The sequence below is a fragment of the Rhincodon typus genome, chromosome 25 (genome assembly GCF_021869965.1).
Source record: "Rhincodon typus isolate 14 chromosome 25, sRhiTyp1.1, whole genome shotgun sequence".
NCBI classification, from domain to species: Eukaryota; Metazoa; Chordata; class Chondrichthyes; order Orectolobiformes; family Rhincodontidae; genus Rhincodon; species Rhincodon typus.
The window spans coordinates 5,712,802-5,728,790 of record NC_063356.1 but is presented as its reverse complement, the minus strand read 5'-3'; positions in this window follow the sequence as shown (position 1 = coordinate 5,728,790).

The window sequence follows — 15,989 nt, the reverse complement described above, 5'->3', positions numbered from 1 at the left end:
CCTGGATAGTGTCAAGCTTCTTGAGCGTTGTTGGAGATGCTCCCAAGCAGGTAAGTGGGGAGTATTCCATCACACTCCTGACTTGTGCCTTGTAGATGGTGGACAGGCTTTGAGAAGTCAGGAGGAGAGTTACTCACCTCAGTATTCCCAGCTTCTGACCTGCTTTTGTAGCCACTGTGTTTATGTCATGAGTTCCATTGAGTTTCTGGTAAATGGTAACCCTCAGGATGTTGACAGTGGGGGATTCACTGATGGTAACACCATTGAATGACAAGCGGTGGTTAGATTGTCTCTTATTGGGGATGGTCAGAGACTGGTATTTGTGTGGCCCAAATGTTACTTGTCACTTGTAAGCCCAAGCCTGGATACTGTCTGGATCTTTGTTATGTTTGAACATGGACTGCTTCAATATTGGAGGAGTTGTGAATGGTGCTAAACATTGTGCAACAATCAGCAACCATCCCCACTTATGGCCTTATAGAGTCATAGAGCTATACAGCACGGAAACAGACCCTTCGGACCAACTTGTTCATGCTGACAAGATATCCTAAATTAATCTAGTCCTATTTGCCAGCATTCGGTCCATATCCCTCTAAACCCATCCTACTCCTGCACCCATCCAGATGTGGTTTATATGTTGTAATTATATCAGCCCCCACCACTTCCTCTAGCAGCTCATTCTGTGCCAACCTGTGACTCTACTTTCAAAGAACTATGAACCTGCACCCGAAGGTCTCTTTGTTCAGCAATACTCCCCAGGACCTCACCACTAATGGAATAAGTCCTGCCCTGAACTGCTTTGGTAGAGGGAAGGCTGTAGCAGGAAAGACTGACCAGCAGTCAGACACAGATAGCAACACTTTTGATAGAGATGGTAAAGGGGAGGAGCAGATTGGGGAGGGGGTAGTGAAGGGGGTAGCAGACGCAGGAGCAGCCCCAGTGCCTGGCCAAGGGCTCCCAACTCCAAGACTGTTGCCTCCCCAGGGAGGCGCGGTGGTTGGAGAGGGTGTGGTGGCACTGGGGCAAGCACGACAAAGGAGCAGCAGGCTGAGGAGACCTACCCCAGAGGCACTGCCAGGAAGGGGAAACTCTGCTTCATTAGCCCTAGCCTCCACCTGCACTTCCCCTCTCACCCCCAGTCTTCCCCAGCCCCCTCTCTTCCCCAGCCTCCAGCCTCCTCCCCAGCAGCAGGACACCTCTTTCCTGCTGCCTATCATGATCATTTGACCTTCTGGGCTGGCACTTTGTCAATGGAACATTGTGTGTGTGAGCCACGGTGAGAATCCACCCAGATAGTTCACTCTGATCTTGTTTCCTCTGGTGCTGTCCATGAGATCTGGGATATTGGTGTATTTTGGGGGAAAGTACAGTTTCCTGAGTCACATCTGTACTCAACATACTAAGGCTTGTTCAGTCGTGTAAACATGTTTCTATATCCCTGTGTATTTTCTCACATATTGATACTGTTAAGCTGGTGAAATAGTTTGTTCTTATTAAGTTCTCCACATGCTTCAAAAGGGAATTGCTATCCTTCTGTAATAACCATGCTGCTGGCTTTACCTCCCGGCTTTACGGTGGTTTCGGGATTATTTCTTAGTTCAATCAGAGCGTATCATTTATGGTAGCATTTATGCCTTATCCTTGATGTACAGTTTTCTTTTCTATTTCTGTTACTGTTTCTTTCCGTGAGATTTCATTACTTGGCTATGTTTTGATGGTGTCCACTCTTTAAGAAACAAGACTAGTCTTTTGTCCACAAAACAGTAATCTGTCAGTTTTAGTTTTCAATAGCACTTGTTTTATGTCCCTATGAAGTTGCTGGTTAGAGTGTCTTCAGATGGCTACAAAAGGAAGCCCTTTGTTTACAAGCCTTTTCGCATTCTTTGGGGCTCAAGAGCCAGGAAACAGTAATGATTTATTTTTTGCTTGATGTAGCTGCCAATTTTAATATGTCAATACCTTACAAAGCAAATACAGCACATCCGCCTTCTCCCTATTTATTACAGAATCCCCTTCCCCTCCCCCATTTCTGAAGAAGGGTCTATACCCAAAACGTCAGCTTTCCTGCTCCTCTGATGTTGCTTGGCCTGCTGTGTTCATCCAGCTCTACACCTTGTTATATCTGATTCTCCAACATCAGCAGTTTCTACTATCTCAGTAACAGGCCATTTGCCCATGTGGTCTTTCTACTCTTCAGATAAGACTCTTCCCGCCTCCTTCAACTGACGCATTACATTTCACCTGTTTAGTTGTGGATGGAATATTATAGGTATTTTCCCAATCTACCTGTTCAGAGATATTATCTGGAGCAGATAGAACTTGAATCTGGGCAACCTGGTTTAGAGACAGGGGCACTACCACAGCACCACAAGTGACCTTATGGTGTATTGTATACCTTTTTGCTTTCAGAGCTTGTTTCAAACTGTCAGCTAGCTGTTGTTGGATTTAGTTGCAGGTTTTCTCCATTTGAGGATGTGAATCAAATTAGTTAGAGAATTGAATTTCTGCCATTTTCATTGACAGCTATCGTTGTTCAGTTACAGCCTATGCTCTTCAGTCCATCAACAGCGCCAATTTCTCTCACTGTTTCTTGATGAAGCTTTAGGTTTATCTACGGTTGCTTGGTATGGTCTGAGATTTCCTTCTGGGATATTACAAGTTTGAGTCACTGGAGGTGGACAATTTCTTACCTTGGAGACTCCACTCATCAAAACTGGTTTTGTTATATCCCATCTGTTGCGATAGTGTATCAGCAATACCTGTTAAGATGTATCTTGTTATCATTTGAACATCTTTTCCTTCAGAATTCGATCCTGCATCAACTGGCCTGTTGGTCTGTCCTCTGTCCCTGCGTTGGAATATTACAATGACTAGGGGCCTCCTAGTTGTGTTGGGTATGTGGTTTATTTTGTGCATTGCTGAGGTTGGATTGTAGGATGGAAGATTAAAAGGTAATCTAATCCAAATAATATAAATAAAGGATTCAAGAAGGTAGCTAGAGAGAAACCTTTTCCTCTGGAGGAGGGAGTCCTGAAAAACAGGTCTTAAATTTAGAACCAGGCCATTCAGAGTGTTTTTTCAGGAAATATTTGTTTACATACAGGGTGGTGGAAATCTGGAAGTCTCTTCCCTCAAAGCGTGTTGAGTCTGGGGGTCAAAGGTCTAACCAACATTATGGGATACAAAATGAAGCAGAGGAAGATAGCAGACAAAGACACACCCCTCCCTGATGTGCTCAATGCTCTCTATGCTCAGTTTGAGCAGAAGGTCAGTGGCGCGGTGCCACCTGTCCCGACAGCCCCGAACACACTTGCTCCCTCGGTCACTGCTGCAGATGTCAGATCGGTTTTCCTGGGAATCAACCCAAAGAAAGTGACCATTCCCGGACGATGTCTCCAGCCAAGCACTCAGATCCTGTGCAGATCAACTGGCGAGGTATTCACTGACATCTTCAGCCTCTCCCTCCTACAAGCTGAAGTTCCCACCTGCTTCAAAAAGACACTGTCGTCCCTGTACCTAAGAAAGCACATGCAATGTACCTTAATGACTACCACCCAATAGCTCTGACCTCCATTGTCACCAAGTGCTTCAAGAGGCTGGTCATGGCTCACATCACCTCCAGTCTCCCAGCCTGCCTTGATCCCCTACAGTTTGCCTATCGACGTAGCAGGTCCACAGAGGATGCCATATCCCTAGCCCTGCGCTGATTCCTGGAACGATTGGACAACAAAGACACCTACGTCAGATGCCTGCTTCATCTTCAACTCCATTACCCCCTCCAGACTGAAATCAAAACTCCGAGACTTTGGTCTCAGCTTCACCCTCTGCAGCTGGATCCTCAGCTTTCTGAACCATAGGCCACAATCAGTGAGGATAGGTAACTGCTCCTCCTCCGCAACAACACTCAACATTGGAGCCCGTCAAGGATGCATCCTCAGCCCCCTACTGTACTCCCTGTACACCTACAGCTGTGTTGCCAAATTCTGAATGGACGCCATCTACAAGTTCGCTGACGACACTACCATGGTAGGATGGATATCCAACAACAAGTCAGAAAGGAGATAGAGGGCTTGGTATTGTGGTGCAATGAGAACAACTTCTTTCCTAACATCAGCAAAACCTAAAGAACTGATCATTGACTTCTGAAAGAAAGGAGGAGAACACACCCGCATCTACATCAATGGAACTGAGGTTGAGAGGGTGGGGAGCGTCATGTTCCTAGGAGTGAGGATAACCGACAATCTGTCCTGGACTTCCCACATAGATGCAAAAGTCAAGAAGGTACAACAAAACTTCTTCTTCCTCAGGTGGCTCAGGTAATTTGCCATGTCCATAAGGACCCTCACCAACTTCTACAGATGTACGATTGAAAGCATACTGTCCGGGTGCATAATGGCCTGGTATGGCAACTGCTCTGCCCAGGACTGTAAGAAACTACAGAAGGTGGTGTGCATAGCCCAGACCATCACGGAAGCCAATCTTCCATCGACTATCTCTTTTTACACGGCTCACTGCTGCAGGAAGGCTGCCAACATCGTCAAAGACCCATCGCACCCCGGTAATGATCTCCTACAACCTCTTCCGTCAGGCAGAAATACAGAAGCTTGAACACACGCACCAGCAGGTTCAAGAACAGCTTCTTCCCAGCTGTTATCAGGCTGACGGGTGGACTCTTTAAATTCAAATAATGCTGATTTTGCTAACGTTGATCTTGCCCAGTGCAAGCCCTGTGCGATGTAAACTGTATACCTCTGTCGAAGTGTTTTTTTCACCCTATGATCTGCCTGTACTGCTCATAAACAAAGCTTTTCACTATTTAGGTACACATGACAATAAATCAAATCAAATCAAATCAAATTAAATAAAATCAAAGAAAGTTTCAAAGCAGAACTTGATTGCAGTTTTTCAATTCTGGTTATCATGGGTTAAGGAATAAAGTAGAAAATTGAATTGAGGTACTGATCATTCATGAAATAATTGAATTGTGATTTAAATCGCAATTATTATGGTGCAGAAGTAGGCCATTTGTCCCAGTGTACCTATAGTATCCATTCAGGCTCTTTTACATAGTGCCAATCCCATGCCTTTCCCCAAATCCCTGTGCACTATTTTTATCCAATAATCATCCAATGCTCCTCTTGACCCCACCTCCACCACATTTCCAGGCAGTGCATTCCATACCCAGACTACTTGCTCCGTGAAAAAGTTTGGTCTCACACCATCCTCGCTTCCTTCGCACATCACTTCATTCTTCTACCCGCTTCTATATTCCAATCATTAGCAACAGTTGATAAAAATAATCTCCCAATACTTTTGCCCACAGTATTAGTAACTTCTTGATGCTCAGAAGCAGAGACAGTGTTTCATTTGATGTTCTGCCTGTTGGATCCCAGGAAGCATCTCACCGACAAGTTCTCTGGGGCAATTTGAATTGGGAAATAAATGCTGGACGAGCTGGTGATGTTCCCCTTCCATGAGCAAATTCCATGCCTTTTAGGATTGTAGGATCTACCTTTATTTCTGAGACCCATCTTTTGTTTTTACCCAAAACCTCAGTTTGGGTTTCTTCATGGTACTAAACTTTGCCTTCACAAATGATTCCATCTGACTGTTTGTCATTGTCCATTCTGACTATCTATATTCTAAACAGAATTCTCAACTTTAGCTTTCGAAATCGTGCAGATTGATGCCACACTAAATGTTTGTGCTTAAGGCAGGCTGGCCTAGGGGAAAGCAATGTCAAGAATTGTCTTTTGGGTCAGACTTCAAAGTAACACTATTTAATATACATTAACATAAATACTACAGTGCATGGTAATTATAGATATACTAGGATCTGACTTCTTATTACATTAGGAAAGGATTTTTGATCTGCTTCACATGTTCATATGAGTCTTCGAGAGAGATTTCTGGTCAAGTCTAATCTCGTCTAGTGTGTCTGTTTCACCTCTGTCCATTCTCTGTCCTTCACACGCAGAGATGTGCATCTCTCTGACATTATCGTAAAGTTGCTACAGGGTCCTGAAGCCTTTAAACAACTACTTTATGTAAATATTGGAAAATTGGGGCCAATCTTCTCAGATTTTCCTCTAATAGCTTTTATTTTCCTGATTGTGACTGCAGATAGAAGCCATTGTTTCATTTAACATACTTTGTCTTTGTTTATTGTGTTTTCTATTTTGGCTTACTCATGATTGCCTCCTTTGTTATGATACAGTATTCCAGCAGTCTTGAGAAATTGTCAAGGAACAAAGTGAAGCAAAATTCTTGGAAGAGGGAATTGCAACAAATTTGCAACAAGATTGAAGATACAGAAGAATGGGAAATTGGATTAAGGGTCTTATAATGTGAGTTGCAACTCTGGAACACAATTGCCTTTTGATTTCAAAATTGATCCCTTCGTTATATATTGAATTGCACACTAGACCTCAACACAAACTCAAGAAATAGACAAACAACACAACTCAGACAAATAATACTGACCTCCTGCCTGAATCTGCATGTCCAACCAAACATACATAATAAACTAGGATGATTATGGCACCTTGTTAAATTGGATTCAGCATGAGTCCATCAAGTATGAAAAGTTCTGCAGTACATTTGACACCTGATCTACTGAAAAAGCATTGCGAGAGAGCAAACAGCAATCACCAGGTGAAAGCTGTGCCATCATTTATAGTCTTGTCAATTAAATGTACACTTTGAAAAGAAACATTGGCAGGCTGTGTGGAAAGTGCAGGCAGGATTGGGACTCATTAGACAAGGTTTACAAAGACCCAGCATGGGACAGATGGGCCAAATGATCTCCATCTGTGACATGTGATTCTTCGAACCTCAGTAAACAGATGCGTGGCTGCTTTTTAGCATAGCCCTACTGCTTTGGTCCTTCATACTGCACAGTCTTGTCTTGTTAACATGAAGCTATACTTGGCTATCAACATTGAGAATTGCTGAAAAAGGAACAAAAATTTCAGCAGTACCCAAGTTCGGTATTACCATTTGAGCTAAATACTTGAATTTAGAGTCATGGAGTCATAGAGTCATAGAGCATGGAAACAGACCCTTTGCCCAACTTGTCCATGCTGACCAGCTTTCCTAAACAGAACTAGTCCCATTTGCCTGCATTTGGCCCATATCCCTCTAAACATTTCCTATCCATGTACCTGTCCAAATGTCTTTTAAATGATGTAATTGTACCCACCTCTCCCACTTCCTCTGGTTGCTCGTTCCATGTATGCACCACCTTCTGTGTGAAGAAGTTGCCCCTCAGGTTCCTTTTAAATCTTTCCCCTTTCAGCTTAAACCTATGCCCTTTAGCCCTACCCTGGGGAAAAGACCTTGGTGATTCACCTTATCCATGCTCCTCATGATTTTACAAACCTCTATAAGGTCACCCCTCAGCCTCGTACGCTCCAGGGAAAGAACATAGAACATAGAACATAGAACATTACAGCGCAGTACAGGCCCTTTGGCCCTCGATGTTGTGCCGACCTGTGAAACCAATCTGAAGCCCATCTAACCTAAACTATTCCATTATCATCCATATGTTTATCCAATGACCATTTAAATGCCCTTAAAGTTGGCGAGTCTACTACTTTTGCAGGCAGGGCATTCCACGCCCTTACTACTCTCTGAGTAAAGAACCTACCTCTGACATCTGTCCTATATCTATCACCCCTCAATTTAAAGCTATGTCCCCTCGTACTAGCCATCACCATCTGAGGAAAAAGGCTCCCACTGTCCACGCTATCTAATCCTCTGATCATCTTGTATGTCTCTATTAAGTCACCTCTTAACCTTCTTCTCTCTAACGAAAACAGCCTCAAGTCCCTCAGCCTTTCCTCATAAGACCTTCCCTCCATACCAGGCAACATCCTGGTAAATCTCCTCTGCACCCTTTCCAATGCTTCCACATCCTTCCTATAATGCGGCGACCAGAACTGTACGCAATACTCCAAGTGCGGCCGCACCAGAGTTTTGTACAGCTGCAACATGACCTCATGGCTCTGAAACTCAATCCCTCTACCAATAAAACCTAACATACTGTACGCCTTCTTAACAACGCTATCAACCTGGGTGGCAACTTTCAGTGATCTATGCAGATGGACACCGAGATCTCTCTGCTCATCCACACTACCAAGAATCTTACCATTAGCCCACTACTCTGTATTCCTGTTCTCCTTCCAAAGTGAATCACCTCAAACTTTTCCGCATCAAACTCCATTTGCCACCTCTCAGCCCAGCTCTGCAGCTTATCTATGTCCCTCTGTAACCTGCAACATCCTTCCGCACTATCCACAACTCCACCGACTTTAGTGTCATCCGCAAATTTACTAACTCATCCTTCGACGCCCTCATCCAGGTCATTTATAAAAATGACAAGCAGCAGTGGCCCCAAAACAGATCCTTGCGGTACACCACTAGTAACTGAACTCCAGGATGAACATTTCCCATCAACCACCACCCTCTGTCTTCTTACAGCTAATTTCTGATCCAAACCGCTAAATCACCCTCAATCCCATGCCTCTGTATTTTCTGCAATAGCCTACTGTGGGGAACCTAATCAAACACTTTACTGAAATCCAAATACACCACATCAACCGCTTTACCCTCATCCACCTGTTTGGTCACCTCCTCAAAGAGCTCAATAAGGTTTGTGAGGCACGACCTACCCTTCACAAAACCGTGTTGACTATCCCTAATCAAATTATTCCTTTCTAGATGATTATAAATCCTATCTCTTATAATCCTTTCCAACACTTTACCCACAACCGAAGTAAGGCTCACTGGTCTATAATTACCAGGGTTGTCTCTACTCCCCTTCTTGAACAAGGGGACAACATTTGCTAGTCTCCAGTCTTCTGGCACTATTCCTGAAGACAATGACGACATAAAGATCAAAGCCAAAGGCTCTGCAATCTCCTCCCTAGCTTCCCAGAGAATCCTAGGATAAATCCCATCCGGCCCAGGGGACTTATCTATTTTCACACCTTCCAGAATTGCTAACACCTCCTCCTTATGAACCTCAATCCCGTCTAGTCTAATAGACTGTATCTCAGTATTCTCCTCGACAACATTGTCTTTTTCCTGTGTGAATACTGACGAAAAATATTCATTTAGCGCCTCTTCTATCTCTTCGGACTCCACACACAACTTCCCACTACTGTCCTTGACTGGCCCTAATCTTACTCTAGTCATTCTTTTATTCCTGACATACCTATAGAAAGCTTTAGGGTTTTCCTTGATTCTACCTGCTAAAGACTTCTCCTGTCCCCTCCTGGCTCTTCTTAGCTCTCTCTTTAGGTCCTTCCTGGCTAACTTGTAACTCTCAAGCTAACAGCCTTCACGCCTCATCTCTACATAAGCCTCCTTCTTCCTCTTGACAAGAGATTCAACTTCTTTAGTAAACCACGGTTCCCTCGCTCGACCACTTCCTCCCTGCCTGACAGGTACATACTTCTCAAGGACACGCAGTAGCTGTTCCTTGAACAAGCTCCACATTTCAATTGTGCCCAGCCCCTGCAGTTTCCTTCTCCATCCTATGCATCCTAAATCTTGCATTTTCCAGCGTCTCCTTATAACTCAAAGCCTAAATTCTTGGTAACATCCTTATAAATCTTTTTTGCATCCTCTCCAGTTTAATAACATCTTTCCTATAGTAGGGCGATCAGAAATGTATGCAGTACTCCAAATGTTGTCTTACCAATATCTTGCACAGCTGTAAATCTAAGTTAAATATAAATACACATTGCAGTTACTCCAATATTTTCAATAAGCAACTAAATTAAACATCAGAGGAGTTACTCTGGATATTGTAAAGATTACATTTTTTTTATTTTTCTTTATTTTTGGGACTGTGGATCAAAATGGGAAGAGGAAACTGCTTTAAACCAAGGAAACTATGGAAAGGGCTGTTGCAGTTTTAAACATGTTTCTGAAACTCATTGTGAATTGTATTTAAACTGTTGTCTGTGGGGGAAGATTGCTGGACTCATCAGCTCTGTGGGTCTGCGCTTGGCTTGCTTTTTGCCTGCAACAGTCTGTTGATTTATTTTTCAGTCAGTTTGGGTTTGGACTCTGCAGCATGGCAACTATCTGATTGGCTCCTGGATAGGCAGACAAGCCTTTGTGTGAACAACACAGGGAGAAGAAGTCTCTAGATTCTAACAAGATGGTATATCTCTCAATGTTCTTGGGTCTAGTTCGACCTTTGGAAGCAGAGATTCTGCACATGCATTCCCATTGTCCCTCGCAGATGTATAATAATGCTGGACAGCTTCTGGATAGGTGCAGCAAGCCTCATTAAGGGTCACTGGACCTGAAACGTTAACTCTGATTTCTCTCCACAGATACTGCCAGACCCACTGAGTTTTTCCAGCAATTTCTGTTTTTGTTTCTGATTTCCAGCATCCGCAGTTCTTTCGGTTTCTCATTTATGACAGATCTTGTTGGTTTGCTGCACTTTGTTATCTGTAGCAATAATGCTGTAGCATGCTGCACCCGTAGCGCATAATTATTGCTGACTTGCCAATGTCTCTTCATAATTAAGCAAGACCTTAATGTTAGGTCTCTCTTCCTTGCCCAGGATATCTGTCTGGAAGTTTTAATCAGTGTAGAGGTGATTACTAATTGGATGAGCCTGTCTGAGAATTGGAGAAATCAGATTCACGGCCTTTGCTACAGCATTTTACAACAAATGTGTTAATAGACTTATGGTAGCTGTCTGAGTTACAGTCCGTTAATCCTGAAGTTAATTCTTACCTTGAGCTCATCTTCAAACGCTGTCCAGATCCTTCTGATATTCCATGGAAAGTCCAGACGTATTAATTCTGTGAAGCCCCTCCTGGCCAATAGCAAGGAAAATTTTCAGAGGTCCCTAAGCAGGATAATTTATTATTTGATCTGAATAATAAGGCTATATATGTTACATACATATATAAAAACCACAGCTTGAATCTTACCATATTTTAGCTCAGTGTCATTTTTGTCAAGTCTTTTGGAGGGTTTCTTTCTGTAATAACTCAAGATGCCGAACTGGAAAATGGAGAATTGATTATTGCTGAACACCAAAATAGAGGCATTCCTTGTGGTGTACATAAGCTAGTCACAGGCTGGAACACCAATCTCTGAGTCTAATTTATTTGTTTTATGTTTAATCAACCTGTTCAAATCTGACCCACCGCATGCCTGGAGCAGGTGGGACTTGAACCCAGACCCCCTGAACCAGAGATAAGGACACTGTCACTGCACAAGGGCCCTTGTGTGTTTGTTTTACGCTTTCCTAATTGACCTGTTCAGAGATTCTATGACTCACCTCTAGAGCAGGTATGACTTGAACCCAGGCCTCTGGACTCAGAGACAGGGACACTACCACTGCACCATACAGCCCCTCCTGCTTCTGCTTCTTTTTTATATATCTGGAAGTGCTATCACACACACAACTGAATGATCAGTACCAGGACTCCATGGTCCCCTGGAATGCCAAGCAGTGCCACAAGAAGATCAATGACCTCTGTTCTGCCAGGGTAGGTGCCACCATCTCCTCTCTGCCACATCACACTCACTCCATCTCTCCTAATGCACCCACCAAGTCTCATGCTCTACCGCTCCCACTATTTCTTGCAACGTCCTCCCTCGCTCACTTTCACCCATTCCTACCACTACACCCTCCACTGCCTACACCACTAACCCTCTGGGCCGCTGTGCTGCCTACGCACTCACTCAAGACACCTCACCATCTTTCCCACAGCTGCACCAGCACTGCCAGCCTGCTGGCCACTTTTATCTCATTCAATCCCTCCCTCCTTCTCAATCTGGGAGAAAATGGCCCACGATGAAGCAGAAAGAGACAACGGCAGGAAGCGGGCTGCCTAATATTCAACTCTTCACTCCTGAAGAGGAGAGGATCTATCCCAGAGACCACCTGTCTGTACCCAAGCCCCTAGACTAACCTATCGAGGCAGCCCTTGGCTAGCTGAGCTGGGACTCCTTGACTGAAGGCTTTCTCTCTTGGCTTGACTGAGCACCTCTCCTCTCTGACTGCAAGACGTAGCCATTGGGTTGAAGCCCATGCAGTTTGTCTGTGATGCCAGCTGCTGGCACAGGTTACATGTGAGAGAGCACGTTGATTTAAGGCAACATGTAAAACTCTTGACTGGTGACTGCTAACAACCGTGACAAGTTGCCTGCCCTTGTGCTAACCCGAAAAGGCAAGGGCAAGGGCAAGGTAGAGATGTTGTAGTGTCCAAGTAGGCACAAAGTGAGTGAGTCAACACTAGATGAGCAAATGAGTAGCTCTGAGATCCAATCCAACAGCCAGGTGCCTGTCCCTGTACGCAGTGTCTTTTCAGTAGCATTGCAATGTCTGGTGCTGGGGCAATCCAAAATGCGACATTAAAGTGCAGAAGGGGACAGAAATGTGCCAAAACGATATGGGTAGGCTGGCACGTGTCAGTATCTAAGGGCCATGGAGTCGGGCTAGATATGACCAGTGTCCAGGGAATGTGCGATAACAAGGTGTAGAGCTGGATGAACACAACAGGCCAAGCAGCATCAGAGGAGCAGGAAAGCTGACGTTTCGGGCCTAGACCATTCTTCAGAAATGGGGGAGGGGAAGGGGGTTCTGAAATAAATAGGGAGAGAGGCGGATAGAAGATGGATAGAGGAGAAGATAGGTAGAGAGGAGAGATCCACTGAGGTCTTTCCAGAGGGAGGAGGGAACATGCCATGAGATGTTGGCACTGGGCATCCACACTAATGGCAGTGGCAAGTTGATGTCACAAGGGACATGCTCTGACTTTCATGTTGGGGATTCTCATCCTCTATTTTCTGTCCAGTCCGCAGTACAATAGCGGCCTTCATATTAATACAGCATGTTTTGACATTAATGAGGATAATAACTAGCAATAATTTCCATTTTATAGTCACCTCACCACTCCCAAGTCAGAATCTCGGCTCAACGCCCAGAACTCTGTTGGAAAATGTGACTTGTTGCTTGAGAAAACCCTTGCTGAATCTCTCATGTACTTCTCCCAGATTTCTTAATGTAGCTCACGTCATTCATGGCTTTATAAGACTTGTCCCACATCATTTTATTTTCGATAAAATGAGAAGCTGGAGAAGCACAGCTGGTCAGACAGCATTGGAGGAACAGGAAAGTTGTCGTTTCGGGTTTGGATCCTTCAGGACTGGAGGTGGGTCATACTCGAGGGGACAGGAGGAGGAGGTGTTGGAGTGTTGGCCTCTGGCCCCAGCGATGTAGAGGTCACTACGCCATACTTACCCCCGTGCCCACCCCCTCACCCCTGTGTCAGCAGGTTTAATGGTGAGGTTGGTGTTGGAGAGGAGGGAGCAGAGGGTTGTGTGTTCCAATGGGGAGAGATTGGAGGAGGTGAGACAGATGGAGAGATTCAGGTGATCAATGTTGCGATGGTAGTTGGAGATGAAGATATCAAGGGAGGGTAGGAGCCGGTGGGGGGGTGGGCAGTGGTGTTCAGGAGGATGGGGTTTGTTGGAGGCCGGAGAAGAGGTCTTCAGATGGTGTAACCGAAATGACTGCGGATGTTGTAAATCAGGAACAAAAACAAAGTTCCTGGAGAAGCTCAGCAGCTGTGGCAGCATCTGTGAAGGAAAAACAGAGTTAACGTTTCGGTCCGGTGACCCTTCCTCAGAGCTGTTCTGGTCACTGGACACGAAACGTTATCACTGCTTTTTCCTTCACAGATGCTGCCAGACCTGCTGAGCTTTTCCAGCAACTTTGTTTTTGCCTTCAGAGGGTGCATTGGTCTCCCTTTCAAAGAAACAGGTGCCGAGACGGAGGTGGTGGAAAAAGAGTTCGACATCCAGGTGTGAACGGAATCCATTGATGTGTGGGCGGAGGGGAATGAAGGTGAGTCGTCTGCAGGGGACTGACCCTTGATCTTCAGTGAGGGGAATGTCTGGGGGGATGATGAATATGTGGTGGGGCTTACGGCTGGGGTGTTGTATTAAGCTGGAGCTAGAAGTGGGGATGGAGTCTGCCTCTGGAGTGGGTGTGTGTGGGGGAAATGGTCACATGGGTGGAAGGGGAAGTAGCGATGTGGTCGGTGGCATCAGCGGAAGCAGCTGGTGCGACCGTGTGGTTATTGGCACCGGGTGGATTCAGGAGAAGGCCGGGCATAGGCTTGGGGTCTAGAGTGGCTGAGGAGGTCTCTGTTTGGAGATAAGTACAATAGAGTTTGGCATATGTATGATCTTTGATGTCCAAAAGGGCGGAGAAGAAGCATTGGTTTAGGGTATGGATCTTTCAAAGAATAAAGAACAGTAGAGCTCCTTTGCAGGTCTGGGAGAAGTTGCCGGCTCATGGCTGTGAGCGTAGAGCTGAGGATCTGCAAGGAGACCCGTTTCTGGAGGCTCTGATGTACTGTAGGTAACAGTTGTCATGGTTTCGTCCGAATGTTGTTTGGAGTCCATGGGGGATAGGTTGGCTGCGAAGGCAGGTACTGAGAAAAGAGATGTGGCTGTAGTAACAGGTTAGAACATAGAACATAGAACATTACAGCGCAGTACAGGCCCTTCAGCCCTTGATGTTGCGCCGACCTGTGAAACCAATCTGAAGCCCATCTAACCTAAACTATTCCATTATCATCCATATGTTTATCCAATGACCATTTAAATGCCCTTAAAGTTGGCAAGTCTACTACTTTTGCAGGCAGGGCATTCCACGCCCCTACTACTCTCTGAGTAAAGAACCTACCTCTGACATCTGTCCTATATCTATCACCCCTCAATTTAAAGCTATGTTTCAGGATGTGGTCAAAGAGCTTCAGGGCGGAGGAGACAACGAGGGGGTGAAATGGGATATCGACCCACTGAGATCTCTTTGGAATGATGAGGAGAACTTCTTCAAGGCGGGCATCCTTGGAAGAGGATTTGCAGTATGGTTTTCAGTGACTAGGGAATAGTAATGATTGCAGATGCTGGAAGTCAGAGTCGACAAAATGTGGAGCTGGAGAAGCACAGCAGCTCAGACAGCATCGGAGGAGCAGGAAAGGTGACATTTTGGGTCAGGACCCTTCATCAGGAGTGGCTTCATCAGTACTGCAGTTTTAATTACCATGTTTACTCAAGCAAATTCTGAGTTGTTTTCAATTTAGGCTTCTCCTGGAACAGTGAGAACCATAGTAGGCAGCACAGAGCTGATAGTCCCCTAGTTCAGAAACTATTTCTTGGCAACATTATTTTGATTGGGTCCTGACCGTGTGACCATGGCTTGTGTGGGGCCAGTGTAGTAGAAATAACCAGCTTACACAGAGAAAGCTTCACAAATCTCTCTGTTTTTTGTGGAGATGCCAGTAAGTCTCCAGCAACAACTAGTTGGTTCCCACTCACCTTCCTCAGCATATTCCCTTGTTGAAAAGAAAATGGGAAATTCACCTTCAGAAACTCTGAAAGGGGTGCATTCTCAATAAGTACATGAAATAACATCGGCATGCAAACCAACCCCAGTTTCATTGGCAACAAGCTAATAGGAATTAGCAGAAACCAAAACAAAACAACTCATTGGATCCAGACTGGTGCTATTGAGCTGTGTTTCCCAGAACTTTCTTTCTCTTTCCACTATTAATATCCATACAGAGTTATAGAGTCATACAATCATAGAGTTATACAGGATGGAAACAGACCCTTCGGTCCAATCAGTCCATGTCAACCATAATCCCGAACTAAACTAATCCCACCTGCCTGTGCTTGACTCATATCCCTCCAACGTTTCTTATTCATGTACTTATCAAAATGTCTTTTAAATGTTGTAACTGTACCTGAAAGTTCATTACACATACAAATCAGTCTCTGTGCAAAAAAATTGCCCCTCATGTCCCTTTCAAAAATCTTTCTCCTCTTACCTTAAAAGTATGCCCCCTCATCGTGAAATCCCCCACCCTAGGGAAAAGACATGCCATTCACCTTATCTATATGTCTCATGATTTTATAAACCTCTATAAGGTCATCTC